This window comes from Carlito syrichta, unplaced genomic scaffold (assembly GCF_000164805.1).
Source record: "Carlito syrichta isolate Samal-C Ts95f unplaced genomic scaffold, Tarsius_syrichta-2.0.1 Scaffold302576, whole genome shotgun sequence".
In the NCBI taxonomy this organism is placed as follows: domain Eukaryota; kingdom Metazoa; phylum Chordata; class Mammalia; order Primates; family Tarsiidae; genus Carlito; species Carlito syrichta.
Genome location: NW_007246672.1, coordinates 375,005 through 395,119, shown reverse-complemented (window position 1 = coordinate 395,119; position 20,115 = coordinate 375,005). Strand labels below are relative to the sequence as shown.

The 20,115-nt window shown below is 38.7% G+C and overlaps 1 protein-coding gene across 8 annotated transcripts in view; it reads left to right on the top strand.

The window, feature by feature from the left end:
• The window catches only part of DLGAP1 (DLG associated protein 1), a 399,852-nt gene that overhangs the window by 21,203 nt on the left and 358,534 nt on the right, over positions 1–20,115 (top strand). The window lies entirely within an intron of this gene.

Sequence of the window (20,115 nt, the reverse complement as noted above, 5' to 3'; positions counted from 1 at the left end):
AACTCAAAAAAAAAAAAAAAGAAAAGAAAAGAAAATCAAAGGACCAATGAACACAAAATTCCAGCTCGTGATCACCTCTGAGGATGAAAGAGGATCGAAGTTTCCAACATCATGTTCTTTACAAGTTGGTGGTGGAAATGCACAGTTTGCCATATTATCATTATCTTAAATTATTGTAAATAATATTATTTATCGTATAATCTTTTATTTCTTAAGATACGTTTCGTTTAAGACAGATATAATTAAGGTAGGCCCCCACTGCATGCACCTTGCATGAGTTTTTACACTTGGATTCACCCTTGAATACACTTGAGCAAGCTATGGGGCATGCCCAGCATCCCGGAAACTTCCCTGGTACCCATCAGCAGCGGCTCTCCACCCCCAGAGACCACAGCTCTGATTTCTTTCACCACAGATCAGCGTTGCCTGTACTAGAGTTTCACGGAAACAGACAGTACAGGCTGTTCTCTGTCGGGCCTGGCTCGCTGCCCCCAGCACGTTGCTTAGACATTTCTCCGTGTTGTTGCGTGTATCAGTCATTTGCATCTTTGTATTGCCAAGGAGTCTTCCATGTATGGATGTCCTGTGGCTTATTTACTCACACCCCTGTTGAGGGACCTTTGGGCCGTTTCCAGCTTGGGGCTCATGGGAAGAATGCTGCTATGGACACTTGCATAAGAGTCTTTGTGGAGACATATGGGGGGACACCCCAAAACCCAGGACTTATTTATTAAAAATTGGGTATTTATTCTCCCCTTTTTTTTTTTTTTGAGTTGGAGTCTCACTCTGTCGCCCAGACTGGAGTGCAGTGGCCACTCCCGGCCAACGCAGCCTCTTCCTGCTGGGCTCTGGTGATCCTTCCGCCTCAGCCTTCCAAGTAGCTGGAACTACAGGTGTGTGCTATCATGCCCGGCTAAGTTTTGATTTATTGTAGAGATGAGGTCTCGCCAAATTGCCCAGGTGGGTCTTGAACCCGAATACCCGCAGGCTCAGGCAATCATTCCCCTCGGCCTCCCAAAGGCACGGGATTACAGGCTGAGCCACCGAGCCCGGCCTCTGCATTTTGAACCTGACTCGCTGTGAGCTAACCAGCCAGCACCTTGGGTGATATTCCATTCACACCCTTGAGCTTTGGGCAGCAGTGGTCAAAGCTCTCTCCTAGACAGTAATCCTCATCTGTGATTCTCTTCCTTGTTTAAGGCACAAGTCTGAAAACTTGTCTCCACCTCATATTTGTCTGTAAATTACAATGTTTTGACGCCTCTAGGAGCTGAATCTGGACACAAATGGATTCGAAAAGCGGCAATATGTTGTAATACCAGCTACAGCCAGTCTCTCAGGGGGTATCATTCAGGCAGGGAGCGTCCTCCCCACAGGTACAGTTTGTGTTGCTCAAGACACTCCTGCCTACCTCACATGCTTCTGCCTTTGGCCAAAAGAGAGACAGCTTTCTAGAAAAGCCCTTGGAGTATTCATTATGGGTTTTGCAAGGCAGTGGGTTTTATTTTAATCCTGTTCACTGAGACAAGCAAGTGTCAACCCTTCCATTGCACACTAAAACATTAATGTTATCGATTTACAGGTGCCAATATGAGACCTAATAAGCATGTGATTCTGAGTTGTAAATATAATTATATATTTAGTTGATAGGCAGTAGTCTCATGCAATAATACCAGGATATACTTACTTTTTAAAGTCATTTTCTGTTTTAGGGGAACTGCGATTACCAGAAACATACTACCTGGTCTCTCTTGTTTACTCACCAAACTTCAAAGACCATATTTTCTCTTAAAGCTCTCTGAAACCAAGAGCTCTTTGAGACAGATTGCTTCATTGGAAAAGCTTGCTGAGGTAGAATTCCTTAATGTGGACTCTCAGAGGAAGAGGGTTTTTAGAACTGGAGCATCCACAGGGTTGTTACCATCAGACTGGGGCAGCCTAGAAGCAGAACTGATGAGATTGTACATTTGACTCACATCTGGAATAACCCTACCTCAAAAAGACCCTTTGATGGGGTATAGGAAGTGGGAGCTTGGGAGGAAGTTAGAGGCAGAAGGGCAAGGCATACTCATCCACCTGTTAAAGCAAGAGTGGATTCTATAGGATCAGTAAACTCCTGAATTAAATACCAATTTTGGGAGGGGGTGTGATGTTCATCCTACTTGGAAGAAAAGTCCTTAACTTTTTTTATATCCCCAAAAGAGATAAGGAATCACTAACAAGTTTAAATTATGATTTTTAAAAATAGGTAGCTGACCAAAAAAATTAGGTTGCTTTTCCCCTTAAAAACAAAATTGATTACTTTTCTTCTTCCTGATGATATAATTTATTAGAAATCATCTATTATAATTTGAAGAATGCAAAGTTTTTAAAGAATTATTATTACAGGTAAATATTAGCTGAAATAAATCGACCCTTTGTTGGAATTGGGCAATCCTGTGACAAAGTAAACTTTGTAATAGGATTTATTGTAAAGGAGCTTTCCCTGATTGATCAATTCAAGTAACAAAAAAATGAGGATCTGCTGTGTATGAAGCTAATATGAAGGGGGAATTTAAAGATTTGTAAAACAGTCTCTACTCTCAAAAAATGTATTCTAGTGGGACATTGAAGAGATAAATATAGTCACACAAGACAAAAAAAGAAGCAGTGTAAAGCCATCAGAAAAAGAATATGGACTTTATGGGAAAAAGAATTCAAAGCTGGGTTTTCAGTGAGTAAGGATAGAGGGAACAAAAAAGTTTACCCCATTCACAATGCTGTGTCTCCAAAGCTTGGTAGCAATATGGGACCATATTGGGAGAGATTCTTCTTGGCATCTTCCCATTATTTGTATACCCCTCAATAATTCAGTTCTGTATCTCCAGTACCATACATAACACTTAATTTTATCTATGAAGTCTTTTTGCCATGAGATACAATAACTGTGAGGGTGACAACAGGAGGCAGAGATCATGAGAGTCAAAATTCTGTCTACTACAATAATTATCAACAGAGTCAATATGATGATAAATTAGTGAGAAGTTCACCTTCACTGCTACCCAGGCAGTTCAAAGACCATGAAGTTTGTTCTGGGAAGAGCGAGTACAGCTTTGGTGCCAGAAAACTGTGTTCAAATCCTGTGTTTTACAACTTATGCAGCTTTAAGTGCATTATTTAATCTCTCTCTGCCTTGGTCTCCTCCTCTGTTATATGGAGATAATAAAAATACCTATCACATGGGGTTGTTGAAAGGATTAAATGAGTTATTACATATAAAAGGCACAGAACAATGCTTGGAAAGAAGACACACACCGAAAATACAGTGGTAGGTGTGTGAACTGAAATAAGAGAACAGATTTCAGAGCCATTGAAGAAGTTACTATTAGAGATCACAATTCCATTTAGCCAAGCTTTTGAGCAAATGAAATTTGACATGAATAAATCTGTATTATTAACAGTTTTCTATGGCTACAGTAACAAATTACAATAAATGTAATTTATTTGTATGTTTTTTTATTGTAAAGATGTGGGATACAATTCAGGATTAAGTAGAAAAATGGTCATCGTACAGATAAAGTTTGGGCCTCCCTTGGATCCTCACTTCCCCTGGTTTGAGATCAGATACCCTTATTGATGTTATGTGCCTACCCCTCCCCTGGCAGCGTCCCGCTACTGCCAAACACTTTCTTATAGTATTATGATAAATGTTCAGAGTCCGCTTATGACTGAGAACATGTGGTACTCTGTTCTTTTTCCGTGATAGATCACTGAGAATGATAGACTCTAAATTCATCCAAGTTGCTGTGAAGTCCACAATTTTGTCCTTTCAGCTGTGTAATATTCCATCATGTACATTTATCACATTTTTTTTTTTTTTTTGAGTTGGAGTCTCACTCTGTCGCCCAGACCGGAGTGCAGTGGCCACTCCCGGCCACCGCAGCCTCGACCTGCTGGGCTCCGGCGATCCTTCCGCCTCAGCCTTCCAAGTAACCAGAATTACAGGCATGCACTACCATGCCCGGCTGATTTTTTGATTTATTGTAGAGATGAGGTCTCACTGCCCAGGCGGGTCTCGAACCCGCGGGTTCAGGCAATCTACTCACCTCAGCCTCCCAAAGGGATTACAGGCTGAGCCACCGAACCCGGCTTATTTACCACATTGTTTTATCCATTTTTTTATCCAATTCACTTTGGATAAGCAGCACGGTTGGTTCCATGTTTTGCTATTGTGAATAAAGCTGCAATAAACATGCATGTGCAGGTATCTTTTTTATAGAATGATTTGAGTTCCTCCAGGTATATTTCCAGAAGGGGGATTGTTGGGTCAGATGGAAGGTCAATATTTAGATCTTTTAGGAATTGCCACACTGTTTTCCACAGAGGCTGTATTAGTTTACACTCCCACCAACAGTGTGAAAGTATTTGCTCTTCCCTGCATCCTCTCCAGCACCTGTTGTTTTTTGTTATTGATGATGGCCATCCTGACTGGATGTTAGATGGTATCTCAGTGTGGTTTTGATTTGCATTTCTTTGATGATTCATGAGGTTGATCACTTTTTCATGTCTCTGTTGGTTGCTTGTATGTCTTCTTTTGAAAAGCATCTATTCATATATTTTACCCACTTTTAATAGGGCTGTTTTGTTTTTTTTTCCCTCTCGGCACGTTTGCGTTTCTTGTCGAGCCTGGATGTTAGGCCTTTGTCAGATATACAGTTGGCAGATATTTTTTCGCATTCTGTGGGCTGTCTCCCCACTTTCAGGATGGTTTATTTTGCTTTGAAGAAGCTTTTCAGTTTGATGAGGTCCCACTTGTCTATCTTATCTCTTATGGCATGGGCACGTGGGGTTTTGATTAGGAAATGGTTGCCAGTTCCAATTTCCAAAATGATGTCTCCTGCATTTTCTAAGGTTCTTATTGTTTGAGGTTTTACATTTAGGTCTTTGATTCATTTAGAGTTGATTTTTGTGTATGGTGATAGGTAGGGGTCCTGTTTCAACCTTCTGCATGTGATCAGCCAGTTTTCCCAGCGCTATTTACTAAATAGGTTCTCCTCTCCCCAGTGGCTGTTGGTGGAGGCTTTGTTGAAGACAAGTTGGTTGAAAAATTGAGGTTATGATTCCAGAATCTCCATCCTCTTCCATTGGTCTTTATGCCTGTTCTTGCACCAGTACCCGGCTGTTTTAATTATCACAGACTTATAATAAAGTTTAAAGCCTGTAAGTGTGATACCTCCCACTTTGTTTCTTTTGCTGAGGATTGTTTTGACTATTCATGGTCTTTTATGTTTCCATATGAATTTCTATGTTGTCATTTCCAGGTCTGAGAAGAATGATGTTGGTAATTTAATGGGTATTGCATTGAATTTGTAGATTGCCTTTGGTAGGACAGACATCTTAACAAAGTTGATTCTTCAACTTTGATATGAGTTCCTCCGGATATATTTCCGGAAGGGGGATTGTCAGGTTGTATAGAAGGTCGATTTTTAGTTCTTTCAGGAATCGCCACACTGTTTTCCACAGAGGCTGTATTAGTTTACGCTCCCACCAACAGTGTAGAAGTGTTTACTTTTCCTGCATCCTTTCCAGCATGAGTATGGGATACTTTTCCATTTGTTTGTGTCTTCTTTGATGTCTTTGAGCGGCGTTTTGTAGTTTTTGAAAACAACACACATTTACTATTGTACAGTTCTGGAGGTCAGAATTCTGCAATGAGTCTCAGTGATACAATCAAAATATCTGTAGGGTTGTGTTCCTTCAGGAGGCTCTAGGGGAGAGCCCATTTTCTTGCCTCTTCCAGCTTCTGGAGGCTGGCCGTATTTTTTGACTCCTGGTTCCTTCCTCCACCTTCGAAGTCAGTCATTGCGTCACTCTTATCTTTGCATCTGTGGTCATGTCTCCCTCTCTGACTTTCCTGCCTCCTCTCACAAAGAACTTTGTGATTGTGTTGGGCTCACTCAGTAATACAGGATAATCTCCCCGTCTCAGATCACTAACAAACATATCTGCAAAGTTGTGAAGATTTGTGCAGATGTGCAAAGTTCCTTTTGTCATGCAAAAGGTTCCAGGGGTGACATGGACATCTTCAGGTAGGCATTATTCTGCCTACCACAGAATCTATAACCTAATGTGTGATATCTTTTTTTAACCTAATACCATTTTCGAAGCTTGGTATGAGAGGTGTGTGAAATAATACATTCAGCTCACATCAGCTAAATGAGATCATTGCACATATGTATTGGTCCCTGGATATTTCATGAACATGGAGATGAAATGAAAAGACCATCACTTTCTGTGTTTTAAAAATTATTTTAAAAGAATTCTATGCTAAAATAGTTTGTCAGCATCTCCATCCAAGTCACTGTTTCAACTTTGAGCACTTGTAGAATGTATATTCATTATCTACTATACACTATAAAGTCATTCACTCTTAAATATTGTTAATTTTTGAATTGCAATTAACTTTTTAGTTAGTGTTAAATATTGCCACCTTCTCTAACTTCTAAAATACACCATGCATGGAAAAATCTCTAAAATATGTTTTTTTTAATCTTTCTTGTTTTTAAATTAGAGTTTTACTCTGTCGCCCAGGCTGGAGTGCAGTGGCATGCTCATGGCCACCCCAACGTCAACCTGCTGGACTCTGGCAATCCTTCTGCCTCAGCCTTCCAAATAGCCAGAATTACAGGCACTCACTACTACAATCTTTCTTAAAATATAAGCATTCAGTAGCTTCATCCACCACTTTTCTTCTTACTAATTCTTAGTGTCATCTGAAAGTCACATTCCTTTCTTGTGAAATGCTACATCATCTACTGTCTAATCATGTGAAAACTCAGTTTTTTAGAGCAGAGGTATCTCAAAAATGTTGATTTTTTGGTCTAAATTTTTCTTTCTCTATGATTTTTCAATTTGAAATTTTTATTATTCTTTTAACTTTATAGTAAAACACCCATTCTTCATATCACTTGAAATTCCTTTCTAATAGCTATAAACATAAATACATACAGTTTGCACATTTGCAATTGTTACATGTTTTGCCTTTTTTTGTATATAATTTTTAAATTCAAACAGTTGTACATACTGTATGTATGTCAGGCACTCTGTTAAAGAGTACAGAGTTGAAAAGACACGACTCTTGCTTTCAAAGAGCTCTTACTAACTTGGGTGAAGAGGAGAAATGATGGTGAGAATTTTTTTTTTTTTTTTTTAGTTGGAGTCTCACTCTGTCGCCCAGAGTAGAGTGCAGTGGCACGCTCCCGGCCACCACAGCCTGCTGGGCTCCGGTGGTCCTTCCGCCTCAGCCTTTCAAGTAGCCGGAATTACAGGCGCGCGCTACCATGTCCGGTTAATTTTTGATTTATTGTAGAGATGAGGTCTCGCCAAGTTGCCCAGGCGGGTCTCGAACCCGCGGGCTCAGGCAATCCACTCACCTCGGCCTTCCGAAGCACTGGGATTACAGGCTGAGCTACCGAGCCCAGCCGAGAATTTTTAAATAAGAAAACAAATATGTTGAAACTGTAGAATCTCCCTGACTTAGAGAATGAATAATTGAGGTGTCAGGAAAAGAAAAGTAGAAGTAAAAATCAATTTATGGTTTGAAAAATTGGGTGCATGCTGGGAATTCCAATTGAGATAAATAATATGGGAGACAGAATAAGTTTAGCTGGAGAAGATGGTTTAGTTCTAGAAACGCTGAGTTGATGTGCCTGAAACATATCCAGGTGAAGACAACTCAAACAAATGTTCATTTATTCTAATTCTATTTAGGAAGTTATTACAGTGAACCAGACAAGAAATGATGTGTTCAGAGTAGGGTAGAAGCAATAAAGATGGAGAGAAGCAAAGATACCTTACTTAAAGGTGTCAAGTTGGTCAAGAATTGGATGGGATAGATGAGGAAGAAGGAGAAATGAAGACAGCTGAATTTGTGCTTCTGGAGTTCAGGAAGATATCAGGACTGGAAAAAGGTGCTTGGGAGTTATCACATAGGATGCTGAGATGAGTTTGAGAGTGAATCACACTGGGACATGTGTAAAGTCAGAAGATGAGACAGTACAGGCCAATTTCCTGGACTGTACAAACAGGAAGCAAAGAGAGAGCAATAAGAAAGGTCATAAAGATAAGAGAAAATCAGAAAAGAGTGGAAGCAAAAGGAGAGTATCAAGAAACAGGGAAAGTGTAACAAAGTTAACACCAAAGAGTGGTTCAGTCAGACAAGGAACAAAAACCTAACAATGAACTCGGCAATTAAAGAAGTAACTATTGAATATGCCAGTAGTTTCCCTATAGTGATGGGTGAAAAATTATTTTGTATCATTTTGATAAATGCTTATTATTTTTAACAATAGTCTACCATTTTAATCAAAATATGTATAGCTATTAAAGCATGCAAATACACCATGGCTAAAATATCCATATCTCAGTTATTTGGCATTTGAATTTTTAACAAATTTTCACCATTAGGAATAATGCCATAAAAGTTATATTCAATAAAAGGTTAAAACTTAATTTCTGGATAGTATTTCCAAATATATATTATCCTTCGGTATGAAGAAAGATATACAAGTAGATCTTAGCATCTTAAAATAATGTAAATATTCTAATTTTGAGTAATTATGCTATAGAAACATGTTTTTCTGCTATTTTAGATGGAGACATCACAAATGTTTGGGCTGTTGTCTAACCTAAAGTGTACACTTATAGAATAGCATTTTCTTCACACTGTATACTGAAGTCCTCTATTGATGTGACCTTATAGTATATATTGTTCTGTACATGAATCAGTTTTTTTCTCTATATTATAAACAATTTAATACCTGTTCGTAATAAGTTTCTTTGGTTTCAGATGACTAATTTCTCACCTATTAGCTATTTTTGTTGACCTCACTTCACTAGAGTTCCTCAATCTAGGTTTAATTTTAGCAAACACAATTCTCTCATCTAATTAACAAAAAAATTGGGCCATTGCCTCAATGTCCTGCATTCAACCTTATTTTGACTGGCAATCTTCTAATAATGCTTCACTCTCTTTTTTACCCCTGTACTTATAATAGTAGTTTCAGTTCCATTGAGTTTGTTCTCTTTTCCCAGCTCTCTTTGCTCTTGTTCTACTTTTTTCACATTTCTTTGTTTTTATTTTTTAAATTTTCATAGTAACCCAAATATTTTACTGTTATAAACATCCAGTTGTAAGTATCCAGTTGTTTATTCAGGAAAAATTTCTGGAATTAGACAAGGCAGGCTAATGACCGTACAAAATGTCAAGGTTCTCTGCGCCTGTTGATCCCAGTGAATTTATTGACCCCTCTGAATTTTGACCCCAGTGGCACTTTCCACTGTAGAAGATTCTTCTCTATTGTGAATCCAAATCTGCTTCCTTTTTATTTAGTTGTAGAACAAGATGAAACATATTTAATTACTCCTTCACATGGCACTCCTTCAAATATGTAACAAAAATCATTATCTGTTCCTTAATCTCCATTATTCCATCTTCAATAGACCTAGTTTCTTCACCAATTCTTGAAGAACAGGACTTTCAGTATCCCATCAGTCAAATCATATCTTGTCCAAAGAAGCAACATTCCTCTTAGCTTATAGTGTATTCGTGTGAATAGTATTCAGTTGAGTCAGAACTTCACAGTTTTCAGTGAAAATCTATTGACATGAACTTCTATCAAAGCACCAGCTTGTCAATAGACATGTCAGCATGTCTCAGCTCAGCTAAAATTTCTGGGACCATTTTATCATGTGAAATCATACTGACGTGTTTCCCCACACTGTACTGTGCACTTGGCAAGTTGAATGCAATGTAGAGTATTATATTTATCTTTATTAAATGTTGTTAAATATATGAATATATCTTTCTAGCCCAGAGCCACTCATTACTGATGTGCAGATTTGTACTCTACCCAACTCTGGGGAGTACAACTTGTATTAGTAGTGATCGTAGTGTTATTTATTTGTTACTATAATTTTCCAGCAAATGGCAGTAAAATCTTGAGGAAGGGACAGCTTGCTTCTAATTCATCCACCTACAAGTGCCATTTGAACTACCAAAAAGAATGCTTCACTGTCAAAACTGGGGAATATTAAATCTGAAATTCAGTATTTTAAATATATTTCTAAGATGTGCTATATTGTAAACATCACAACTGTGTCCAGCATATCATAACAGATTTTTAAAAGTTCAGAAGAGAGACAAAAAAGAATGACTTATGCATACCACTAGAGACTATCCTATACTTGTCGTGTAATGATTTATATTCCACTAAGGAAAAGTCATTCAACCAGTATCTCTTATCCAGTCCACACTTCTTTATTTTTTTTTTGAAAGCCTATACTTCTATCCTAAATGTTATTGGAGGAGAAGTTTACAGAGTTAATATGTTTATTGGGGAAGTTTTGTAAAATATATAAGAACATAAAGAAGATAATGGAAATCTCCCAGAGATAATCACTGTTAATAAGTTGTTGTTGCTTTTTTTAATACTAATAATTTTGATAAACCTCTAAATAAACTCACCAAGGAGAAAAAAGAATGCACGATATACACACTATCAGAAATGAAAAAGGGGTATGGGCATATATACAGTAAATATTAAGTCTACTATATAGAAAGAACAGGACTTCATATGAATACATATTGAGTTTTTGAGTATCCCTAACTCAAAAATCTGGAATCCAAAATGTTCCACATCTGAAACTCTTCAGGCATTGACATGATACTCAGAGGAAATGCTCATCGGAGCATTTCAGATTTCAGATACTCAGATTAGGGATGCTGAGCCAGTAAGATGCAAATATGATCATGTTGCTTAACTACAGGGATACGTTCTGAAAAATGCATCGTTAGGCAATTTCATAGTTATGCAAACATCATAGAGTGTACTTATACAAACCTACATGGTATATAACCTACTGTACTAGGCTATATGGTATAGTCTATTGCTCCTAGGCTACAAAACCTGTACAGCATATTACTGTACTGAATACTGCAGGCAGTTGTAACACAATGGTATTTGTGTATCTACACACAGAAAAGTAACAGTAAAATATGGTAATATCATCTTATCACACCACTATCTTTTATACGGTCTATCATGGACTGAAACGTTGTTATTCAGTGCATGACTATCTTCCAAAATCCCCCCCCAAAAAAATCTGAAGTTTAAAACACTTCTGGTTCCAAGCATTTCATATAAGGGATACTCAATCTATAATTAAACTACTTAAGTGGTCAATTTTCTGGAAAAATAAATTATTCAAAATCCAATAAAAACAGAAACCTCAAACATATCCATAACAGTTTGACACTTTAGTTTAAAGTTTACTCAGAAAAAAAGACCAGACAATTTATTTTATGAAACCTGCCAGGAAAAGGTAATCATTGTCATACAAAAATTCTTCTAAGCCGGGCTTGGTGGCTCAGCCTGTAATCCCGCGCCTTTGGAAGGCTGAGGTGAGTGGATTGCCTGAGCCCGCGGGTTCAAGACCCGCCTGGGCAGCGAGACCTCATATCTACAATAAATCAAAAAAGTAGCCGGTCGTGGTAGCGCGCACCTGTAATTCTGGCTACTCGAAGGCTGAGGCGGAAGGATTGCCGGAGCCCAGCAGGTCGAGGCTGCGGTGGCTGGGAGCGGCCTCTGCACTCCAGTCTGGGTGACAGAGTGAGACTCCAACTCAAAAAAAAAAAAATTCTTCTAATAATTAGAACAGCAACAAAAGATGCTCGGTTGAATTTAGGGTTTAATATAGTTTTAAACCAGACAAGGGCAATTTTAGAAAGAAAAAAATTTAATGTAATTTTTTAAATAAACCTGATGCAAAAATTCTTAATAAATATAGGAATAAAATTAAATAATTAAAATTAATGTTGACTGGGCATGGTGGCTCAGCCTGTAATGCCAGCACTTTAGGAGGCCGAAGTGAGAGGATTGCCTAAGCCCGTGGGTTCGAGACCAGCCTGGGCAACTTGGTGAACCCTCGTCTCTACAATAAAATCACAAAAAAATTAGCCAGGTGTGTGTCTGTATTTCCAGCTTCTTGAAAGGCTGAGACGAAAGGATTGCCTAAGCCCAGCAGGTCGAGGCTGTGGTGGCCGTGAGCTTGCCACTGCAATCCAGCCTGGGTAATAGAGTGAGACTTCAACTCAAAAAAAAAAATACTAAGGGAGGCCAGGTGCGGTTGCTCACACCTATAATCCCAGCACTTTGGGAGTCCGAGGTGAGTGGATTACCTGAGCCTGCGGGTTCGAGACCAACCTGGGTAATTGGCAAGATCTCATCTCTACAATAAAGTAAAAAATTAACCAGGCATGGTGGTGCGCACCTGTGTTTCCAGCTACTTGGAAGGCGGAGGCAGAAGGGTCACCTGAGCCTAGCAGGTCGAGGCTGCAGTGGCCTTGAGCGTGCCACTGCATTCCAGCATGGGCAACAAGAGTGAGATTCCAACTTAAAAAAAAAACAAACAAAAACTAATGTTAAATAACACAACCAGACGGCATTTATTTAGTAACAAAAGGAAGGCCAGTTCAGTGGCACAGCCTATAATCCCAGCACTTTGGGAGGCCAAGACAAGTGGATTGCCTGAGCCCGCGGGTTTGAGACCAGCCTGGACAATTTGGTGAGACCTTGTCTCTAAATAAATAAATCAATTAGCCAGTCTGTAATTCCAGCTACTTGGAAGGCTGAGGTGGAAGGATCACTGAAGCCCAGCAGTTCGATGCTGGGATGGCCATGAGTGTGCCACTGCACTCCAGCCTGGGTGTTGGAGTGAGACTCCAACTCAAAAGAAAAGAAACGATATTCACATAATTCACCACATTAACAGATTAAAGGGAAAAAAAACTCATATGACTATCTCAATATGCACAGCAAAATATTCAACAGCATTCATGATCTAACAAACAAAAAATTATAACAAATTAGGAATAGAAAAAAATTCTTGAAGTGTATCTACATGTAACCAACAGGCATTTTATGTCGTGTTGAATTATTTCTTTTTAAGTTCAGAAGTAAGACAATAAACCCCTTCTAAAATGTATTGACTACGTTTTGGCCACTTGTTCTTTTGCTGACATATTTTTGTTGAATTCATGATGGAGTACAACTCCTCTAGTATTTTCCCCCAGAAAATACAGGGGAGCAATGTCCCCAAAATTCTAGCATGTTCAAAGCTGTCTTTTTTCCTTAACACTTGAAAGAAAGGTTTACTAGATAGAAAATTATTGGCGCCTAGCTTCTGTAGTTTTTATCTTATAGATGTTGCACCAATATGTGCTGAGGTTAAGTGTTTCTATAAATAAGTCTAATATCAACTTCATTTTCTCTTCCTTAACTTGATTTTATCTTTTTGCCTGAATGCCTATAGGATTCTTTCAAAAAATATTTATGGGATATGTCTTTGTGTTGACGTTCTAGACGATTTTTCACTGATATATTGGACACCTTTTTAATACATAGGTTTAAGCCTTTTTTATTTTAGAAAAGTTGTCTTGAATTATATTTTAAGATAATGCTTCTAGCCGGGCTTGGTGGCTCAGCCTGTAATCACGCGCCTTTGGGAGGTTGAGGTGAGTGGATTGCCTGAGCCCGCGGGTTCGAGACCCCACCTGGGCAACTTGGCGAGACCTCATTTCTACAATAAATAAAAAATGAGCCGGGCGTGGTAGCGCACACCTGTAGTTCCAGCTACTTGGAAGACTGAGGTGGAAGGATCGCCGGAGCCCAGTAGGTCGAGGCTGCGGTGGCCCAGAGCGGCCACTGCACTCCAGTCTGGGTGACAGAGTGAGACTCCAACTCAAAAAAAAAAAAAATGATTCTATTTCTTTCCTTTGGCGTTCTTCTTTAGAGATACAGCTATGCGTTTGTTGGATGTTTTTGCATGGGTTTAATATACTGCCTTTTCCCTTTAATTCTTTTTACCATTTTTATCTCTGTATCATGTATTTGCTTTTTTGCATTTTTATCTTTTATGTCCCTTTATTTACCTTCCCTTTCTTCAATCCTTCCCGTTTCATTGCACATCATCCAGCAGTCTGCCAGTAACCTCTTATAATTCTACTTTGTGATCTTTCTTTATAACTGTAATTGCTTCATTAAGTATTGGCCTAATTAATAATGAAATTTTGTGTTACACTTTTAATCTTCTTTGTGACAGCATATTTTAAGCATGTTTTTATTATTTACCAAAAAAATTGTGGCTGTGCTTTTTCATGTTTCTTGTAGTATCTGCATGTCTATTACTTTTTTCTTACTCATATTTGAATGAGTCGGATTTTCCTAGGAAGTCAGAGGGTTCCTGTGGAGGGAATGATGGGCAGTAGTTTTCTAAGCATCAACAGCTTCCTTTGCTACTGCTGCAGTTATAAATAGTTTCTTTATAATATGACCCATCTATGTAGTCACACATCTTCTAACTCTCAGAATCAAACCTAGTTCCAGGCTTCCTCAATTATTCCATGGATCGCTTTCCAGCCTGCCTGCCACATGGGGACACAAAGATACCATCACTTTTAGAGTTTTTCTGGTCCTTAGTGAGATTTACCATTCACCCTCTAATGGCTATGTGAATCTTTTTCACATCACTTTCCTCCTAGAATAAGGCCCTCCCTTTTGGGAAATGATTATTCAACAGAGTTTTCCAAGCTCTGCTGTATCTAGGACCCCTTCATACTGCCCATTTACCTACCACAGTATCACGACTTCCTCCTTGGCATTCTGCCTTACTCTGACATTGGAGTTTGTGGATTTTCTGCTGGTTATGATTTATGAGTATTTCTTTCATTTTGGTGTATTGTTGTTTGGAATTGATTCTAAGAGAAGTGAGAAAATTCAGACCTTGTGAAAACCAGTCCTTTTACCATTATGATATGTTTTTCCTCTATTTTTCTTCTGTGAAGATGATTTTGCATAAGGAAACCTAGTGTATGTGTTTACCTATCAACCAAGTTAATCTTTAAAAATAAAAATAAGCCAGGCACAGTGGCTCATGCTTGTAACCCCAGCACTTTGGGAGGCAAAAGTGTTTGAGATCAGCCTGGGCAAGTTGGCAAGACCTCATCTCTACAATAAATCAAAAAATTAGCCAGGTGTGGTGGTGCATGCCTGTGGTTCCAGCTACTTGGAAGGCTGTGGTGAAAGGATCACCTGAGCCCAGCAGGTCAAGGCTGCAGTGGCCGTGAGTGTGCTGCTGCACTCCAGCCTGAGCAACAGAGTGAGACTAATACTCAAAAAAAAAGAAAGAAAGAAAGAAAAGAAAAGATGAAATAAAAAGTAATAAAGAGCCATTAGCTTAGCATACTACTTCTTAGTAAACCTGAACTGCTGTACTAGCTCATTCAAATAGGAGTAATAAACAAGTAATACATACACAGATACTATCAGAGAACTCTTACTTGACAGCCTGTTCTAGGATAATGCCAAGTTGTAAAGTCAAACCTGTCAAGCTTGACTTTTAAGATTCAAAAATTTTGTCCATCCACTACCATTTCTTTTAACAGTCTTTAAGATTACCCTCATTGATTCTAGGGTCTTACCAAAAGTTCTTTCAGTTATAATTTGTCGGGCACAAAAACTCAAGCTTAATATTTTTAGGTGTGCCCTCTTTTTACAAAGAAAAATTTCTTAACTGAGGGAATTAAATTAAATCTAATAGATCTTACAATATTTTAAATCAACATCCTTTATGCTAATTTTCTAAGCAAAATGTTTATGTTTGACTAACAGTGGATCTTCGGTCTATAGTGGCATCACAGCCATAATGACCAGGGAAAAATATACAATATCATATTTATAAGCAAGATATAGAACACATCCTTTAAATTATTTTACTAGTAGTAGTTACACTATCATTACCCTTTCACCACTGCCAACCAATCTAAGAGCTCTGTCATTCATTCATTCAAAAACTATTTATGAAGTATCTACTATTGCTAGGCCCTGTGTGGAGGTAAAAAATATAATGATCAGAAACAGACATGGTTCCTTCTCTCGTGCTCTCTATTGATCAGTGATAAGATAAACATTCTCAAATCAATCACTCAGATAAATGTCAGAGTAGTACCATGGTAAGGACTATTGTTGAATTACTTTGGGTTTGGCTCTTCCCTGGTTCTCTGGCAGTAAGCGATCTCCAGTCAGAGCTCTCCCTTTCTTCCTTGGGAAGAACAGTGGCTGAGTTCAGCTTTCCACAGGACTAGGCCCTCATGGATTCTAGGGCATGGACAGCTTGTATTACTCAGCACTCCCCTAAACATCTAGCACCTAAGATCAAATGCTAAGTCCCTGATCCCAAAATGTTGATTCCTTGCCTGCCCTCCATGCAATGCACCCCTCATAACTTGTCCTATTAGAAGAGTAGACAACAGGGAGTCAGGTCTCTCCATAGTGAGTTTAACTAGGGAACTCAACCCAAGCAAATCTTTAAAACGATATTAAGACCCAGCAGGTCGAGGCTGCGGTGGCCGGGAGCGGCCACTGCACTCCAGTCTGGGCGACAGAGTGAGACTCCAACTCAAAAAAAAAAAAAAAAAAGATATTAAGAGTGTGGTGGCCCATGCACCATTTGAACCTTCTGCTCCTAAGTAAAAGCCTATTCTAAGTGATCACTTTGCTCAGTACCTACAAAACAGATTATTACTAGCATATTGACTTGAGAAGTTCAGCAAAGCATGCCCTAGGAAGTAACCATTGAGCTGAGGTCTGAAGTAAAAGTTAATTAGCCAACGAGCCAAGGGAATCATGGCTCAAGTAGAGGGGACGGCGTTTACAAAGGAAAGAAGAAACAAAATGGTTAGAAATGAATTACGTATGGCTAGATCACCAAGACAGTACCAGATGAGTCTGAAAAGATATACAGGATCATATCATGCAGGCCCTAGAGGTCATGTTTAACATCTAATTCTTCATATCCTTGTTTGCTTGTGTGGGAGGAGCAAGAAAAACCACTGTCTACTGTGGCTTCTGAAAGTATCTCCTTGAATGGAGTGAAAAGAGAAGTACAGTGGCAGAGGAGCACCAGTAAGAAGACAAATAGGTATTCCAGGTGAAGGAATATGGTGATGGGGACTAGCAGGGTAACAGTGATACTGAGACAAGTGTGTCATTTCCAAAGATTCCAAATCAACAGCACTTGGTGATGTGGGTGGAGGGAAGTGTCCAGAAAGGACACCCATGTTTGTGCCTTGCATAAAAGATGGCAGTCCCATTCACTGAAGTAGAGAACTCTGGAGGAGCACCAGTATGTTTACTGTCAGGGTGGAGGTGGCAGCAAGAGAGTTTCATTTTGAAGGTGCTATGTATGCAATGCTTTGAAATGCGAGTAAAGTCATCATGTACCTTCAGCTCATACAGGAGCTTCAGGAATGAAAATATAAATGTGTGAGTCATCTGCATAGAAGAGGTTTTCCTGGTGTTCACATTTCTCTTTATTATGCTTCTTCTACCTTTTCCAAAGTGAAGATCATTTCCTTTGAAAGAAAAAATGGTAGGGAAAAAAAAAACTTGGAGAGTTTGGTATTTGTCCTTTTCCTCCCTCCTTGCCACTGCTCCTCCTCCTCTTCTCCTCCTTCATCATCATCTGTTCACATTGTGCCATCTGGAACAAGCCTTGGGATTTTTCTTGTTCTTCTATTTGTTCCAAGCCATTGCTTTTAAAAGGCCTTTTTTTTTTTTAGCTGTCCTTGGTTTTTTAAAAAATTCACAATTCTCATTTCATTCTCTGTAGATGCTCATCGTTTACCTGTGTTTGTCTTGACTGTGGGCCTATCTCTCGTGTCTGAGCCACGTTTCTGTCATTTAAACACTTCAGAACCTTCATGGCACAGTTCTGTTGGTGTCTGTGCAGGCTTTCTTCCTTTATTCTCATCTGGATCATTTAGTATTGGATCATTTTAGTTGTTCTGTGATCCTGCCTTCCCTCCTGCGTCTTCGGCCCTTTCATGTCAGCTGATCAAAACCAACTCTTCCTTTTCTTATTCTCTCCCTTCTTTCTCTTCCTCTTTTTTCTCCTTCCTCCTGTCTTTATTCTGTTCCCCTTCCTCCCGTTCCTTCTTTTTCTCTTGCTCTCACTCTTGCTGATTTGGGGTGTTTTTTTTTTTTTCTTTTCCTTAATGAAAGTTAGCCACAATGAAATACCAGCATAAATGGTTCTTTGGGTATGTCTGCGGTCAGTCCTCGAGTCCTCAAGAGTATCCCACATTTGGGGTCATTCTTTCTCTCCCCCCACCTCTCCCTATCTGCCTTTCATAGAATTTATTACATAGAACTAGTTTATATAATTATAAACATCATAGTGTTTCTGTGATAAAAAATAATTTTATAGCATCTTTTAATTCGGAAAACAGAATTTATTTTATCAGACTACTGTCATCCTGATAGCAAAACAAAACAAAAATATTACAAGGAAAGAAAGGTACTCACCTATCTTCCCCGTGAATTAGACACACAGCCCTTAGCAAATTGAATCTATCAATTAGAAGTTATTAACATTGAAAATTGAATCTATCAACATAAAAGGATGATACATCATAAGCAAGTAAATGTTATCCTAATGATGCAAAGTCAATTTAACGTTTACAAATCAATGTAATTCACCATGTTAGAATACATTTTTAATTTGGGTATTATTCACCCACTTAAATAGTACAGTTCATTTTAGTATATTTACTGTGTTGCACAACCATCACCAAGACCTAAGATAAGAACATTTTCATCTCACCAATAAGAAACCTTGTACACCCCAGCAGTCACTTCCCAGCACTCCCATCCCAGGTCCAGAGAAACCACTAGTCAATTTTCTTCCCCTATAGATTTTGCCTGTTCTGGTCACTTCATATAAATGGAATCATATAATATATGAATCTTTTGTGACTGGCTTCATTAATTTGGCATACTATTTTCAAGATATATCCATGTTTTAGTATGTGCCTCATTAGTTTTTAATGCCAAATAATATCTCATTGTCTAGATATCCTACATCAGAGTTCTATCCATTCTTCTTAGGGTTGCTTCCACATTTTGGTTATTGTGAATAATGATGCTACAAGCATTTATGTTCAAGTTTTTGTATAGATGTTTGTTTTTGTTTCTCCTGGTATATGCCTAAGAGTATAATTGCTGGCTCACATGGTAACACTGTGCTTAACATTTTGAGACAAACTAATCATTTAATTACTTTTTTTTTTTTTTTTTTTTTTTGAGTTGGAGTCTCACTCTGTCGCCCAGACTGGAGTGCAGTGGCTGCTCTGGGCCACCGCAGCCTCGACCTGCTGGGCTCCGGCGATCCTTCCACCTTAGCCTTCCAAGTAGCTGGAACTACAGGCGCACGCTACCACACCCAGCTGATTTTTGATTTATTATAGAGATGAGGTCTCGCCAAGTTGCCCAGGCGGGTCTCAAACCCACGGGCTCAGGCAATCCACTCACCTCAGCCTCCCAAAAGCGCAGGATTACAGGCTGAGCCACCGAGCCCAGCTAATTGCTTCTTTTATTTATCATTTTTTATTAAATTCAGCCATACTGTTATTAACTTCAAGAGAGGAGAGTTTGAGAATTTAGTTTTACATGATGACAAAGACAAAAATAATTTAAAAGTCATTGCATTAAAATTATTTTGCTCGGTCATTTTTTTTTTCTTGTCTATTGATAACCTAGAACTGGTCTGGCTAATGTGGTTGCAGATTTCACTTGGTGAAGCTGAACTTTAATAAATGCTGACTACTGACATTTTATGAAGTAAAGCACCTAGAACGGGAAGCTACAACAATTCCCTTGCCCCATCGAGAAATGAGACACACACATACACACTTTAAATAAGTGTTTTTCTGGAATGTTTCTCAGTGGAAGCCAATTTTTGAAAAAATGAAAAGTGTTTTCCAAGAGGGTTTTAAAACATGTTTAATTCTTTTGAAGAAAAGTAATTAATTACTTTTAGGCATATTACTAAATTTTCTTTCTAAAAAAAAAGAACTTGACATCCAGAGGACAGAAATCTGTTATATTACTCCTGGATCCCTAAAATTTCTGCGTTTGTTATTTATCTGAATGTTGTATCTAATTTGTGTGTGTGCACACTTTGACCTTGTAAAATGCATTTGTCTTTCCATCATTAGTCAATCAAGCACCGTCCTCCCCC